Below are 16,409 nucleotides of genomic sequence, written 5' to 3' on the forward strand. Positions count from 1 at the left end.
AGCGCACACTGTCGCAGCGCCACAAAAACAACTGATGGTGCAAAATCCTGAAGCTCCTCTACCAGGAAGAAAACTGAATGCTTATGGCTGAACCTAAATTATACCCCATTAAGTAACCCACTTCAGTTGAGACATCTCAAGAGCTTTTCTCTTCAACAGGGGGCAACAGAGACACAGTGCAGCTACTGCAGACATGAAACTCACTGACAGCTGAGATGTTATGCAAATTAGCTCCTCATATGATTCTTGTTTGTCTGAATGCTTAGAGAGAGAGGGGGAGGGGGGCGTGCGACAGCAGACAGGAGCAGCATAATGAAAAATGGCTTTTAAGCTTAATGGGAATTCACTTAAAAACATAATTTAGATCCTGCAGCGCAGCAGAGCAGAAAGCAGCAGGAGACATTCATCTGCTCAGAAACCGGTAAATAACGCTTCATTGACCTCGGAAAAGGTCCAAGCTTGGTTCTGTGAAAATGAAAAACTGCTGCCCTGTAAACAGTTTATGGGTGTTGGAGATTTGCAGCTAATAATTAATAGGATTTCAACTGTTTACTTAGTAGTTACATTGCTTACAGCAACTGCGATGAAATAGACAATCTAAGCTCTACATGAAGAGCACTCGGTTCTAAATTATGGGTTTAGGTGTGAATCAACCCTTTGGAAGATAATAATGCTTTTAAGGCCACTCTGTATTGTTTGCTCTTCCATTTAATCTGGGATTGGGTCGCAGGGCAGCAGGCTTTCCTCTCTGCAGTCGCACGGCTCCTGGGGGGAATCCCAAGGCCAGCCGAGAAACACAGACTCTGTTCACACAGCTGGCAAATGTGACCCACATCTGATTTTTTCATGGCAGTGTGAATGGCCCAATTCTGATCTTCTCACATAGATCTGGATTGTGCCACTTCCACATATGGAACTAAATCATGTCCGATAGTTTTCAAAGCGTCTGCAGTCTGGATAAAATACAGTCAACTCGCATTTTATCCAACTTTTTGTCATTCAAGTCAGACAAGCTGCTGCTGGTGTTTCAGCTTCCTAAGCTGCATTTCCTCTTGTATATTTTAGAAATGCTCTACCAAAAAATCAACAAATAGGTGAATTTCTGTGAATTTTCCACTCTTTGAAATCCTGAGTCACACAGTGAAATCCTTCACCCTGCAGGGAGTCAATAAGATTATTGAAATCTTGTTTACATTTTATTAGATTTAATTTGTGGTGTTTTGTTCTTCATCTTGTCATCAATACTATCTATATAATATTTAAGTGAAATTGAATGTCTCAATTTTTGTTTTGTCAATCAGTCTTGAGTCAAGGTTATTTAAAAAATAATCATTTAGATTGTTTTATTGGTTATGAACTCTGATCAATGATTCTTCATTTTTAACTGAAGAATCAAATTTCACATTAATTTTGAAGAAAATCTGAAAGCTGAGATAAAAAAAGCTGCCCATGTTTACAAGTCGGATGTATTCATTGAATTTCTTGGTGAGTTATCATGACTGGATTAAATAACTCAGCCTGTGACGGCGCAGGGCAGGTCACCATGCGTATGCTGTCTGAATGTTCCTGGTTGTTAACAGAGCTGCTGTAAAACCATCCTCTGGGTCTCTGCTGGTTCCCGTCTGCGTGACCAGAACCCACAGAACTGATCGACCTGTGACAGCGGCCTCACAGACAACAACTGAATCTCCCCAAGCGTCGCTCAGAGTCTCGGGGGGATAAGAGGTGTGCGGGCCTCCCTCAGCCGGCCCAGTGCAGATTATTGCTCCGTCTAATAGGCTGAGGATATTACTTTGCCTGAAGCCGTGCCTCACGAGCTTATTTCCCCCGAGACTCCTGAATCACATTTCCAACGACCCTCGCTGGAAAGATCTGGTAAAACCGTGTCGGTGTAAATCCTCCTGAGACGGAGCGGCGGCTTCATTAGCATAACGGCAAGCGAATGAAAACCACAGTGAGGAGGCTGGAGCCGGTATGAACAGGTTTGATTTTCCTCCCCCTTCCACATCCAGGGATGATGTCTGGATTCCTTCTCTGCTGAATTATTTTGGACCATTAAATGCACATTTATGCTTCTGTTCCACAGTCGGTGTTATTCTATCTGGTGAAAGAATGATTAATGAATATTTTTGACTTCACAAATATACAAAGATTCACACATCAACAACCAGAGATGAGTTCAACTCAAAGCTGTGGAAGCTCATAAGCGATGCTCTGGCTCTACATTTGAAATTTTTCAACCAATGACCGCGTTGCCAGCTTAAACTGTCCTTGAGTTTGCTCTCCCTGTGGAACTGGGGGTTCTCTCTTGGTACTCCAGCTTCTTTCCACAGTTCATAAATATGGGTAACAATTCATCTCTACGGGCCTCAATAGTTATGCTAAAAGGCAGAATATCTGTCCAGCCATTGTCTTCCACTAAACCAAGATTGAGTTATGGGGGTTACAAGTTAAGGAGGGACTCCAGATATCCTTGGGCTTCCAAGGTATTCCCAGGCTAGATGCCTTGTTTCCACTGAGTGGTTTGGAACGGGTCGGTGTGGCTCAGTATGATATTTTATGGTTTGGTGGCATATTCAGGAGTTTGTTTCCACCACCAGTTGAACGAATGTGGCGTTATACTAGAGCAATGATAAATGTGATGCACTATATCTTGTGGTCGTTGCAAGCGGCGACGTTTTTCTGTCCCTCACCTAATAAACTTGTTGTGTGCTGCCAATACATAAAGTAGTGAAAAATATAGAAAATGTTGAGTTTATCTGATGCTTACTTCCAGTTGTAATCACTTCAATTTATTGACATTTTTACTTCAAGATGTGTAATGTTTACAAGTTAGTGGTATACAACGATGAGCAGAAGGATCCCAGACTTGAGGGCAAAAGTAATTTCTCCAGACATGCTGCACCTTCTGATTATAGAGATGGATTCTCTCAAAGCATGGAAACAATAATTGTTGAACATTTATGAGCCATAGCTCATACTGCAGTACTGCAGTCGAAACCGTGAAGATAAAAATATTGGAAACAAGATATCAGACTTCCATGTGTAAAATTCAAAAGAAAAGTTTCTAGATGCAATAAATCCACAGATGCCAGCTTTTGCAACCATTTTGCATTGATTGTAGATTTCCATGTTATTCCATGAGCTCCCATGTCACTCAGTGGTGGCAGGAAGAAGCACAGCAGCAGAAGTGATGAGGATGGATGTCCAGGATTCTCTGCTTCATCCCTTCAGTCTTCACTCACAGCTGACAGCTTACTGCGTCCCGGAGGCATCGGATTGATCGGCAAGTCGAGACTCTGTCCTGCTCAATAAAGCCTGAATGAATTCTCTTAACGTTGCGTCTGTCATGCAGGACAGAAAATCCACCCTCGCTTTGTCAGTAGGGAGATATTAAAATCCATCAGGATGTGACTTCTGCATCAGACAAAGTAATTCTTTAAACACTAAAACAAACTTCAGAAACATAATAAATGGATTTTCTGCATATGTGCTATTATACCTGAGACCAAAATGAAATGTAAGTAACTGAATTTGAATGTGGCTGTGACTGGATTGATTTGATTATGCATTTCTGGGTATGGATTAGACCCGTTTGTCCTTTAAGGTGAGTTGAGATGACATTAGTTGAGAGTTGCATCAGTAAAATTTCTCTAGAACAGTTGCAGTGGAGCTGCAGATGAATCATCTAAGGTCTGACCTGTAATTCACTGGGTTTATTTCAGAGTCCAGAGTTCAGGTCTCTCCACAGAGAGGATTCACATCGTGTCAGAAGATTTCTGCTCTTGTTCAGTTGCCCCGAACTCTCTTTCTTCGGTCCTGTGATTGATGGACTACAGATTCAATAGACAAGAAGGTCAGTGAAGCTGGAATAAAGGTAAATCCAGGGGTCAGCCTGAACACCACTGTCCCAGGCAGAGAGGAACCTGAAGCTTAGAGACATTGTTGGAAGAGTTGGGATTGATACACTTCCAAGCATGGGTAGAAAAGTAAACCCTGATCCAGGCAGAAATTAGAAACCTGGAGCTCAATAATGGTGGAACTCAAAGGACAATGATGCAAAGACATGGTGGAACCGATCCAAGACGAAGTAGACCTGGGCTGACCATTGGAGAACTAGAGTTGTGGGATGTGAGGAGGAACGTAGTCAACTGTAGGATTTGAGGAGGCATTTGACAGGAAAACTTAGGATGCCGAGACAAAGATTGGCAAAGCTGGAAATGCCGAGTTGCGATAGGATGCAGAGGCTTCTCTACCCAATCATCCTGGAAACCATTGGCATCAGTGGGAGTGACAGGAAGCAAAAGAGGCAGCAGAAAGAGCCTGATGCTGGATATGAAGCAAGAGGGAGGAAATGAGTTGACAACCAGCAGGGGGTGAGTAGTAGCCAGTCACCACAGCTGACCCACCAACAGGAGAGTAATGGGTCAGGGTCAAACCACTCTGTGATAGCTGTCACCCATCTGATGACACAACTTCCTGGCTGAAGGCAGCAGCTCATGTTGTATGCAATCAATTGGTCTAAGCACTTTGTGATTTTTCTATCCTAAAATGTATTATTAAAGTAAAAACTTACTTTATTCCTTACTTCAAATGAAAAGGTCTTACGCAACTTGAAACAGATGGAGCATTTCCAACAAGAGCTCACAAACAAAACTGCAGAAGTTTGTTTGTTACAAAGGTAGACCATGTCACACAATAAAAAAAGATGTAGGGCTGGCACTGTAGATAAACTGTAGATAAACTATAGTGCCACTGAATAGCATTCACTTTTTAACATTTTGTTAAGTTACAGAATGAACGTCCTGAAAACACATGTGACCTCCATCATTCAGGAAAGCAGCCAGTGGTCATGAACATGAAGTTACAGTGTTTGCTTCTGGAGGCAGGAAGGCATCTGGGACAATCTAGACACGGGTGTCAAAAGTGCCGAAGAATTTGCATCTGTCTGACTGATTTTTGTGCCGTTCCTGAACACAAACGTAGAATCCGGCCTGCCAGGACAGGCTGTTGATGCATATGGAAACTATATTTTCTTTTTTTTTGGCTCACACTTTTATAGACCACAAACTTACCAAAATCTTTTACTCTAAAGGAGCCTTGGAGGCTTGTAGTGGCAGCATCATGCAATGGGAATGTTTTTCTGAGGCAGGTACTGAGTGATTAGCCCAGGTGGAATGTAAAATGACAGCAGGCAATTATATAAATAATATTCAGGAAAAGGCTAAGTCAGAAGTTAATCTTCTATATCTGATAGTCTCTTATGATTTGACCATTTTAAGGTAGTTTTGATGCTCAAACGTGAAGCAAAGTAGATAGTTTTTATGAACCCAAGTCAAAGATATGCTTAACTCTTTAGAGTGGATGCAAACAGAGCTGTAGTTCTCTGGTAGAAGAAGAAACAGCTGATGTCTCTTTCACCACACTGTGTTCTTCGTGTTGATTTGGTGTTTCAGTCGAAACTCCTGCAGACAAACTATCACATACTGACATTTGTGAGTAATAACTCCTCGAGGCAGCGTTGCACTCTGCAGGGCACCAGGGGTTACAGAAACAATGAAAAATTCATACCGCTGAATCGCCCACATTGACTTCCTCCTCCTGAGTGTTTCTTTGATCGAACACTGACGAACTGTGGCCTCTGTGCTCTGCTGACTCTGCGATTCTCTGCCTCATCTTTTGTGTGGTGAGTCTGTCCGATCGGTTTCTGCTGAAGGACTGCACTCAGTCCAAGGTGAGGAGGATCAATGCTGCTGGTCTGAGCAGTGGAAGGACCTTTAGCCTTTAATGAGATGCTCCTGCAGCAGAAATGAAGACAATCAAAGGTAGATTATTAACCATCCAGAGACCTGCAAGCTCCAAATATCCTTCTGGACGCATTTACTGACACTTAATTGTATGGTTTACCATTTCATCCACAGGGAGCGTAAGTAGCAAAAGGTCATTGCTCTGTTCACACAGTTCCTCATCCCAGCAAAATAATGGGAAGTTGAGTGTAAAGAAAAAGTATGTTAGTAAAAGGTCAACAGGGATAACCTGAGAAGACTGGAAAGCAAGATCATTTAAGTGTTCATGGGAACTGCTGGACTGAGTCACAGCTTTAAGATCCGCCACACCAACGACCATCCAGGACATCAGCTACCATTGATAATAGCTGATGCTACTCCTTTATTGAAGTGCTGATTTCAGTTTGCACCATGACTTCGCACCTTCCCATGCAGTCAAAGGTACAAGCACCTGTTTTAATGACCATGGTATAACTGTGTTATATAGTCCAAACTGGCACTAAACAAAATCCATCCATTGTCTACATAGCTTGTCCTTGCAGTTACCGCCAGCAGTTACTGTGCAAGCAGTGGGGTCACCTTTGAGAGGTCAGACCTCAACGTCATCAGAGAATCTATAGTTATTGTCAGGAGGAAGATGAGAGGCACCAGAACCAACAATGCAAATGAGCTGAAGACCATTAGACTATTAAAGCAACCTTGGCTTCCAGGACACCAGAGGTTGATGACTTTCGTACCACGTTCTGTTGATGCAGTAATTTATGGAAAAGGACTTCCATCCAAGTGCTTAGTGTAGATAATGTTAAGCATTACCTGGTTTCATTTTTAAACCATGGACTTTGAGGGGGGAAAAATAAAAGAAGAAACATGAATTGTTTTCTTAGTGGTAGGAATAATAGCAACAACTTTAAAATGGATACGTGACAAAACACTGACGACGTTCATCCAAGATTTGGGGATGCCATCATCAGGACAAGAAGTTTTGTTACTAACTGTAAGAGCTCACAAAAGTATCCCCAACATATTTACATGAGATAGATAAAAGTGTTTAATTGGTGGTATTTGAATGTTTGTGGCCTTTGCATCGTCTCTCACTCACTTCATTAACTTTTCAAATCCAAATCTCCTTCCAGTCTCTGGTGAGTCTGGATTTTTTCACAGAGGAACAACGTGCACAGCAAATGACTATGTCTAACGTCTAAAGAAAAAAGAAAGTTAGACTATAGAAACTCAAGTGTTTGGGTGCTCATGTTTATCCAGCCTTAATGCATGCAGACGCCACTAGGGAACAGGCCAATCAGGAGCCAGAAAAACCTTCCTCCATTCAGCGTGTTCTTTGACAGATGGCTGATCAGTATTCAGAGCACACACATTCAGCCCCCCTCCACCTCTGCAGCACTTCTCACTTCATTTCTCCGTCATGCTCGGCTGGTCCGTCTGCTCGCTCAGGTCTGCAGCGCCTGGAAATGAATGAGCGGCGGGGTCGGACGGTTTTAGAGGGGAATGACGATGCTGTGCTGAGGAGAGGCAGGGAAGGAGACAGCTGCAGTTTTTGTGCACCCACAACACAGCTAATTAGACACTTTACTGGGACATGGAGACAGTGACAGGCACTTTCTGATGTTTTGAGAATATTTTTTTACAATGTCTGAATCCTGAAAACTACCTCTGTGTCACATAATATCTTTTTATCATGTTCAGTCAATGGATAAACATGTTAGAGTCTGTTCATAACGGAGTCGTTTTTATTCATCTTTTAACAAAAAGTAAACACCTGACTGCACTGAGGAGAAAAGTCAGTCGCTCAACTGAGATGAGTTGAACCAGGCAAAAAGTTTCAGGACACCTGATGTTTCATTCCTCCAAAATTATGGTAATTAAAGAGCAAAACAATATTTTTATCACTAACACTGGGAGAACAATCCACAGTGGACTAATAAACTAATGAGTAATAAATACTAGGTCACTAAACAAGGGACCAGTGTGTTAAATTTTCTGAAAACCCATCCTACTAAATAAAAAAGGAAGTAAAAAAAATTCTACAAAAACACAGCAAATGTAAATAGAAAAATTTGTGAAATGAACTAAAAAACTTTGATTCATCAATGCAAACTAGAGGAAACTAGTAAATCAAGGACATAAAACCATCAACACTAAAATACAAAATCCCAAAAGTCATGAGGATTAAATAAAATAAAATAGACTAAGGCTGACCAAAGTGATTTACACCACAAATAAACAACTCTTGTTTTTCAAATTTTCTGTGTCTGTACCAAATACATTGGTTTTGTTGTTATTACAAATTCTGCAAGAACTAGTTGATTGTAAGCTACATGGAAACTTAACCGCCCAGAAATGCTTCTCCTTGATTCTTCCAGTTAGGAATCGTTTCCCGTCAGAATGAAACTCTCAAAAAAGAAACTCCAGATCTTACGATCATAAAGATATGTGTCATTTAAATCCTTAAAACATGCAAACTTTTGAGATGATTTTCAGTTGAATTAAAGTGCAGAGAACAAAAAACAACAAAAAGATGGCAGGAAAATGTTAAATAACAAAACAGAAAACAGAAGAGGGAACTGTGGTGAGTGTAACAGACGACAGCAGCGTTGAACAGCGTTCATCAGGAGATTACACCCTGACGCCGGGGTGGAAAATGACGACAAAACCAGGTGAGCTTAATAACAGGTGATGTGGAACAGCTGTGGCAGAAAGAGACCAGAGAAACCGAGGGACGGAGACTAACACAACTGGAGCTGAACTAAGACTCAAATGGATCTATAAACCAAAAGAGAAGACGATTAAAACTAAGAGAATAACCCAAACAGCCTGGAGGGAAATAAATAAACGTGTAAGACAATAAATACCAATATGGCAAAACTCTTATGAACAAACACAGAATGATTATGACTCTAATGTAATATTCTGAATGATAATTTCTTAAAATAAAATAAAATCCCTTCCCAATAAATAATTGTTTTTATTTTATTGTACTTTTTTTTTTATTACTTTATTCATCCCAGCAGGGAAATTATTTCACAGTTACAGCAAGAATTTTTTTATACACAGATTAACACACACACGACAGGAGCTGCGTCTGCAGGCAGCCAGCTAAGCCGGCGCCATTTTTGAAGGAGGACATGCGGCAAAGGTCGTCGGGACGTCCGCGGGTCTTAGGTCCAAATGTGGGGCGTGCTAACCCCCTGCGCCACCACAGCACGCCCCACTTGTTTCTTTTAGTTAAGTTAAGACATTGTAAAAAAACTATTAAAAGAAATACACACAAAAACATTGATGGTTATTTGTAACTACTTTGCTGATAATTAAAAATATATATATCTTTTTAATTTTATTTTAAGGAGTGACTGAATTGTTCCCTGGGTTAGGTGAAGTATTCATCGATCATAACAAATATTTGATAGATTTTATGATGAAACTGATTGACAATGCGAGGTTATGTGTAACATTTAAAGAAGTTATCAGATCTGTTATAAAGGACAAACAGGATTTTAGATTAACTTAACAATCATACGTCAGTCTATGGGTTGTATTAACGGACACATGGACCGTTTGTGATTTTGTACTAAAAATTTGTTATATGCAGATAAAAGGACAAAAGTTTTTCTATCTCAACGTTCCAAAGGCAACGTTTTCCTCAACCCAACTTCTTTGTTTATGTTTCTTATGAATGGGAGTTAGAAGGTGACATTATTTTCCACTGACAGTTGAATAAACAGGATCTTAAAGCTTACATGCCTCATTTTTCCCAAGTAATTTAAATGCAGCATAGTTGGTTGAGGGGAGAAGCGAAGCCAGAATCCTGAAGCTACAACAGTTTTCTAACCTAAACAGCCACTTAACCCCTGACATGGCACCTTAGAGTGAAACACCTACACAAAAACCAACGCACAACAACTACAGATCGCTGATGAAACAGAAAATAGGACATCACATGATTAGAATAATAAGATTTCTGTTTTTTCAAAATTTGGTGCAAACCAGGAAACAGCTACCTACAGTTTCTTTCAGCATCTCAAACTCTTTGGAAATTACCCTTCTTGTCTCCTGTGGAACCCAGATCTCATTTCTGTTTGTTTTCATGGCGTAGTTCACAGCAAAAAGGGTCAAAGGTCAATGAGGAGAACATAGGATACCAAGGGGCCTTTCCAGGCTGAGTTGGGGCCACCGGGTGAGTAGGAGAAGACAAAATAAGCTTCTGTACTAGATGAGGGAGCGGAGGAGCCTTAAAAACTGACAGCGTTTGGTTTCTCTCTCAGGAGAACTTCAAAATAAAAGTAATCTGACTGACATGCGATATGCGGGACTAGTAGGGAAGAAAAGTTAAAAAAAAAAAAACTCCAACTAAAAAATTCACACTAGAATGAAAGAATTCAAAAAAGCATGAAAAAGTAAATAAGTGTTGTTTTTTTAAAGAAACTTTTAAAAGTGGACAAGAACATAGAAACCAAACATTTTTCAAAAACCTGAAGTTTTAATTTATTTGCACTAATAAAATGCATACGAGAAGTGGAAATTGGAAACTAGACAACTAGACAGACCAAAGGGACCACGAGTATATACAGAGTTTATTTGCACTAATAAAATGCATACCAGAAGTGCAAAATGTCAGGATTCTGTGGCGCAACGGTAGTGTGTCTAACTCCAGATCAGAAGTTTGCGTGTTCTAATCATGTCAGAATCAGCAAGGAAGCCAAACCTGAAATGCTTTGTCCAAGCTAAGTATTGTGGGTTGACCCATTGTTCTCTCAAACAATGTTTTTTTTTTTAAAAATCATTGTAAAGGGAAATTGAAGTCAAATAGAAGATCAACATCATGCAAGACATACTTTTTGTTGTTGTTGCTACTTCAAGGTTACTCACTTTATGGCATTGGGAACCTTCAGAGGGTTATCTAGAGCTCTGACAGGAACTGCACCCGTGGCCATAGAACTTTACAACACTGACTCTGTGGCGCAACGGTAGCGCGTCTGACTCCAGATCAGAAGGTTGCGTGTTCAAATCATGTCAGGGTCAGCAAAGAAAAGATCATCCACAATTTTTAGCTCCTTGTAACTTTCCCTAAGCTTCCAGACAGTAAATAAAACGGTGGATCGATGGTAACATCATGATTCCAGAGGGAAATTGAAGCCTTCTGTTATATAAAACAGAGGTGCATTGCAAAATTTGTGGTTGCTCCTTGCGGAATTGACATTGGTATTGTTTAGTTTTAATAATAACTCTGACAGGAACTCCACCTGCGGCAATGAAGATTCTGTGGAAAGACTCTGTGGCGCAACGGCAGCGCGTCTGACTCCAGATCAGAAGGTTGCGTGTTCAAATCACGTCAGGGTCAGCAAAGAATCGCTATTGCACTTGCAGGCTGTTGCATTCTTGCAGAACAAAAACTGTTTAGGTCCATGTCTCACTCTAATCAAATCTTTCTTGCATCACAGTCCATAGCAAAGGAAATTGGACACTAGACAACTAGACAGACCAAAGGGACCACGAGTACATACAGAGTTTATTTGCACTAATAAAATGCATACCAGAAGTGCAAAATGTCAGGATTCTGTGGCGCAACGGTAGTGTGTCTAACTCCAGATCAGAAGTTTGCGTGTTCTAATCATGTCAGAATCAGCAAGGAAGCCAAACCTGAAATGCTTTGTCCAAGCTAAGTATTGTGGGTTGACCCATTGTTCTCTCAAACAATGTTTTTTTTTTTAAAAATCATTGTAAAGGGAAATTGAAGTCAAATAGAAGATCAACATCATGCAAGACATACTTTTTGTTGTTGTTGCTACTTCAAGGTTACTCACTTTATGGCATTGGGAACCTTCAGAGGGTTATCTAGAGCTCTGACAGGAACTGCACCCGTGGCCATAGAACTTTACAACACTGACTCTGTGGCGCAACGGTAGCGCGTCTGACTCCAGATCAGAAGGTTGCGTGTTCAAATCACGTCAGGGTCAGCAAGGAAGCCAGACCTGAAATGCTTTGTCCAAGCTGAGTTTTAGTGGGTTGACCCATTGTTCTCTCAAACAATGTTTTTTAAAAAATATATATCATTGTAACGGCAAATTGAAGTCACATAGAAGACCAACATCATGCAAGACATACTTTTTGTTGTTGCTACTTCTAGGTTACTCACTTTATGGCATTGGGAACCTTCAGAGGGTTATCTAGAGCTCTGACAGGAACTGCACCTGTGGCCATAGAACTTTATAACACAGACTCTGTGGCGCAACGGTAGCGCGTCTGACTCCAGATCAGAAGGTTGCGTGTTCAAATCACGTCAGGGTCAGCAAAGAAAAGATCATCCACAATTTTTAGCTCCTTGTAACTTTCCCTAAGCTTCCAGACAGTAAATAAAACGGTGGATCGATGGTAACATCATGATTCCAGAGGGAAATTGAAGCCTTCTGTTATATGAAACAGAGTTGCATTGCAAATTTTGTGGTTGCTCCTTGTGGAATTGACATTGGTATTGTTTAGTTTTAATAATAACTCTGACAGGAACTCCACCTGCGGCAATGAAGATTCTGTGGAAAGACTCTGCGGCGCAACGGCAGCGCGTCTGACTCCAGATCAGAAGGTTGCGTGTTCAAATCACGTCAGGGTCAGCAAAGAATCGCTATTGCACTTGCAGGCTGTTGCATTCTTGCAGAATAAATACTGTTTAGGTCCATGTCTCACTCTAATCAAATCTTTCTTGCATCACAGTCCATAGCAAAGGAAATTGGAAACTAGACAACTAGACAGACCAAAGGGACCACGAGTACATACAGAGTTTATTTGCACTAATAAAATGCATACCAGAAGTGCAAAATGTCAGGATTCTGTGGCGCAACGGTAGTGTGTCTAACTCCAGATCAGAAGTTTGCGTGTTCTAATCATGTCAGAATCAGCAAGGAAGCCAAACCTGAAATGCTTTGTCCAAGCTAAGTATTGTGGGTTGACCCATTGTTCTCTCAAACAATGTTTTTTTTTTAAAAATCATTGTAAAGGGAAATTGAAGTCAAATAGAAGATCAACATCATGCAAGACATACTTTTTGTTGTTGTTGCTACTTCAAGGTTACTCACTTTATGGCATTGGGAACCTTCAGAGGGTTATCTAGAGCTCTGACAGGAACTGCACCCGTGGCCATAGAACTTTACAACACTGACTCTGTGGCGCAACGGTAGCGCGTCTGACTCCAGATCAGAAGGTTGCGTGTTCAAATCACGTCAGGGTCAGCAAAGAAAATGTCATCCACAATTTTTAGCTCCTTGTAACTTTCCCTAAGCTTCCAGACAGTAAATAAAACGGTGGATCGATGGTAACATCATGATTCCAGAGGGAAATTGAAGCCTTCTGTCATATGAAACAGAGGTGCATTGCAAATTTTGTGGTTGCTCCTTGCGGAATTGACATTGGTATTGTTTAGTTTTAATAATAACTCTGACAGGAACTGCACCTGCGGCAATGAAGATTCTGTGCAAAGACTCTGTGGCGCAACGGCAGCGCGTCTGACTCCACATCAGAAGGTTGCGTGTTCAAATCACGTCAGGGTCAGCAAGGAATCTCTATTTCATTTGCAGGCTGTTGCATTCTTACAGAACAAATACTGTTTAGGTCCATGTCTCACTCTAATCAAATCTTTCTTGCATCACAGTCCATAGCAAAGGAAATTGGAAACTAGACAACTAGACAGACCAAAAGGAACCACGAGTATATACAGAGTTTATTTGCACTAATAAAATGCATACCAGAAGTGCAAAATGTCAGGATTCTGTGGCGCAACGGTAGTGTGTCTGACTCCAGATCAGAAGGTTTTGTGTTCAAATCACGTCAGAGTCAGCAAAGAAAACATCATCCACAATTTTTAGCTACTTGTAACTTTCCCTAAGCTTTCAGACAGTAAATAAAATGGTGGATTGATGGTAACATCGTGATTCCAGAGGAAAATAGCCTTCTGTCATATGAAACAGAGGTGCATTGCAAATTTTGTGGTTGCTCCTTGCGGAATTGACATTGGTATTGTTAAGTTTTTATAATAACTCTGACAGGAACTCCACCTGCGGCAATGAGGTTTTCATGCAAAGACTCTGTGGCGCAACAGCAGCGCGTCTGACTCCAGATCAGAAGGTTGCGTGTTCAAATCACGTCAGGGTCAGCAAAGAAAAGATCATTCACAATTTTTAGCTCCTTGTAACTTTCCCTAAGCTTCCAGACAGTAAATAAAACGGTGGATCGATGGTAACATCATGATTCCAGAGGGAAATTGAAGCCTTCTGTTATATGAAACAGAGGTGCATTGCAAATTTTGTGGTTGCTCCTTGTGGAATTGACATTGGTATTGTTTAGTTTTAATAATAACTTTGACAGGAACTCCACCTGCGGCAATGAAGATTCTGTGGAAAGACTCTGTGGCGCAACGGCAGCGCGTCTGACTCCAGATCAGAAGGTTGCGTGTTCAAATCACGTCAGAGTCAGCAAAGAATCGCTGTTGCATTCTTGCAGAATAAATACTGTTTAGGTCCATGTCTCACTCTAATCAAATCTTTCTTGCATCACAGTCCATAGCAAAGGAAATTGGAAACTAGACAGACCAAAGGGACCACGAGTATATACAGAATTTATTTGCACTAATAAAATGCATATGAGAAGTGTGACATGTCAGGATTCTGTGGTGCAACGGTAGCGCGTCTGACTCCAGATCAGAAGGTTGTGTGTTCAAATTGTGTCAGAATCAGCAAGGAAGCCAAACCTGAAATGCTTTGTCCAAGCTAAGTATTGTGGGTTGACCCATTGTTCTCTCAAACAATGTTTTTTTTAAAAAAAATCATTGTAAAGGGAAATTGAAGTCAAATAGAAGATCAACATCATGCAAGACATACTTTTTGTTGTTGTTGCTACTTCAAGGTTACTCACTTTATGGCATTGGGAACCTTCAGAGGGTTATCTAGAGCTCTGACAGGAACTGCACCCGTGGCCATAGAACTTTACAACACTGACTCTGTGGCGCAACGGTAGCGCGTCTGACTCCAGATCAGAAGGTTGCGTGTTCAAATCACGTCAGGGTCAGCAAAGAAAACGTCATCCACAATTTTTAGCTCCTTGTAACTTTCCCTAAGCTTCCAGACAGTAAATAAAACGGTGGATCGATGGTAACATCATGATTCCAGAGGGAAATTGAAGCCTTCTGTTATATAAAACAGAGGTGCATTGCAAAATTTGTGGTTGCTCCTTGCGGAATTGACATTGGTATTGTTTAGTTTTAATAATAACTCTGACAGGAACTCCACCTGCGGCAATGAAGATTCTGTGGAAAGACTCTGTGGCGCAACGGCAGCGCGTCTGACTCCAGATCAGAAGGTTGCGTGTTCAAATCACGTCAGGGTCAGCAAAGAATCGCTGTTGCATTCTTGCAGAACAAAAACTGTTTAGGTCCATGTCTCACTCTAATCAAATCTTTCTTGCATCACAGTCCATAGCAAAGGAAATTGGACACTAGACAACTAGACAGACCAAAGGGACCACGAGTACATACAGAGTTTATTTGCACTAATAAAATGCATACCAGAAGTGCAAAATGTCAGGATTCTGTGGCGCAACGGTAGTGTGTCTAACTCCAGATCAGAAGGTTGCGTGTTCAAATCATGTCAGAGTCAGCAAAGAAAACATCATCCACAATTTTTAGCTCCTTGTAACTTTCCCTAAGCTTCCAGACAGTAAATAAAATGGTGGATCGATGGTAACATCATGATTCCAGAGGGAAATTGAAGCCTTCTGTCATATGAAACAGAGGTGCATTGCAAATTTTGTGGTTGCTCCTTGCGGAATTGACATTGGTATTGTTTAGTTTTAATAATAACTCTGACAGGAACTGCACCTGCGGCAATGAAGATTCTGTGCAAAGACTCTGTGGCGCAACGGCAGCGCGTCTGACTCCAGATCAGAAGGTTGCGTGTTCAAATCACGTCAGAGTCAGCAAGGAAGCCAAACCTGAAATGCTTTGTCCGAGCTGAGTTTTTGTGGGTTGACCCATTGTTCTCTCAAACAATGTTTTTAAAAAATATATATATCATTGTAACGGGAAATTGAAGTCACATAGAAGACCAACATCATGCAAGACATACTTTTTGTTGTTGCTACTTCTAGGTTACTCACTTTATGGCATTGGGAACCTTCAGAGGGTTATCTAGAGCCCTGACAGGAACTGCACCTGTGGCCATAAAACTTTATAACACAGACTCTGTGGCGCAACGGTAGCGCGTCTGACTCCAGATCAGAAGGTTGCGTGTTCGAATCACGTCAGGGTCAGCAAAGAATCGCTATTGCACTTGCAGGCTGTTGCATTCTTGCAGAACAAAAACTGCTTAGATCCATGTCTCACTCTAATCAAATCTTTCTTGCATCACAGTTCATAGCAAAGGAAATTGAAAACTAGACAACGAGACAGACCAAAGGGACCACAGTTATATACACAGAGTTTATTTGCACTAATAAAATGCATACCAGAAGTGCAAAATATCAGGATTCTGTGGCGCAACGGTAGCGCGTCTGACTCCAGATCAGAAGGTTGCGTGTTCAAATCATGTCAGAATCAGCAAGGAAAAGATCATCCATAATTTTTAGCTC

The 16,409-nt window shown here is 41.1% G+C and overlaps 14 non-coding genes across 14 annotated transcripts; all 14 read left to right on the forward strand.

Moving 5' to 3' along the window:
* Positions 1-10,748: 10,748 nt before the first annotated feature.
* On the forward strand, positions 10,749-10,820 carry trnaw-cca. Its single transcript has one exon. It is a non-coding gene; the product is annotated as a tRNA-Trp (tRNA).
* A 247-nt stretch (positions 10,821-11,067) lies between these two features.
* Positions 11,068-11,139, forward strand: trnaw-cca. The gene has a single exon. It is a non-coding gene; the product is annotated as a tRNA-Trp (tRNA).
* Positions 11,140-11,683: 544 nt separating this feature from the next.
* trnaw-cca lies at positions 11,684-11,755 on the forward strand. Its single transcript has one exon. It is a non-coding gene; the product is annotated as a tRNA-Trp (tRNA).
* Positions 11,756-12,015: 260 nt separating this feature from the next.
* Positions 12,016-12,087, forward strand: trnaw-cca. Its single transcript has one exon. It is a non-coding gene; the product is annotated as a tRNA-Trp (tRNA).
* A 247-nt stretch (positions 12,088-12,334) lies between these two features.
* trnaw-cca lies at positions 12,335-12,406 on the forward strand. Its single transcript has one exon. It is a non-coding gene; the product is annotated as a tRNA-Trp (tRNA).
* Positions 12,407-12,949: 543 nt separating this feature from the next.
* On the forward strand, positions 12,950-13,021 carry trnaw-cca. Its single transcript has one exon. It is a non-coding gene; the product is annotated as a tRNA-Trp (tRNA).
* Positions 13,022-13,268: 247 nt separating this feature from the next.
* trnaw-cca lies at positions 13,269-13,340 on the forward strand. The gene has a single exon. It is a non-coding gene; the product is annotated as a tRNA-Trp (tRNA).
* A 529-nt stretch (positions 13,341-13,869) lies between these two features.
* Positions 13,870-13,941, forward strand: trnaw-cca. The gene has a single exon. It is a non-coding gene; the product is annotated as a tRNA-Trp (tRNA).
* A 247-nt stretch (positions 13,942-14,188) lies between these two features.
* Positions 14,189-14,260, forward strand: trnaw-cca. The gene has a single exon. It is a non-coding gene; the product is annotated as a tRNA-Trp (tRNA).
* A 520-nt stretch (positions 14,261-14,780) lies between these two features.
* Positions 14,781-14,852, forward strand: trnaw-cca. Its single transcript has one exon. It is a non-coding gene; the product is annotated as a tRNA-Trp (tRNA).
* A 247-nt stretch (positions 14,853-15,099) lies between these two features.
* trnaw-cca lies at positions 15,100-15,171 on the forward strand. The gene has a single exon. It is a non-coding gene; the product is annotated as a tRNA-Trp (tRNA).
* Positions 15,172-15,686: 515 nt separating this feature from the next.
* On the forward strand, positions 15,687-15,758 carry trnaw-cca. The gene has a single exon. It is a non-coding gene; the product is annotated as a tRNA-Trp (tRNA).
* Positions 15,759-16,019: 261 nt separating this feature from the next.
* trnaw-cca lies at positions 16,020-16,091 on the forward strand. Its single transcript has one exon. It is a non-coding gene; the product is annotated as a tRNA-Trp (tRNA).
* Positions 16,092-16,305: 214 nt separating this feature from the next.
* trnaw-cca lies at positions 16,306-16,377 on the forward strand. The gene has a single exon. It is a non-coding gene; the product is annotated as a tRNA-Trp (tRNA).
* Positions 16,378-16,409: the final 32 nt, after the last annotated feature.

The sequence above is a fragment of the Xiphophorus maculatus genome, chromosome 15 (assembly GCF_002775205.1).
Source record: "Xiphophorus maculatus strain JP 163 A chromosome 15, X_maculatus-5.0-male, whole genome shotgun sequence".
Lineage (NCBI taxonomy): Eukaryota > Metazoa > Chordata > Actinopteri > Cyprinodontiformes > Poeciliidae > Xiphophorus > Xiphophorus maculatus.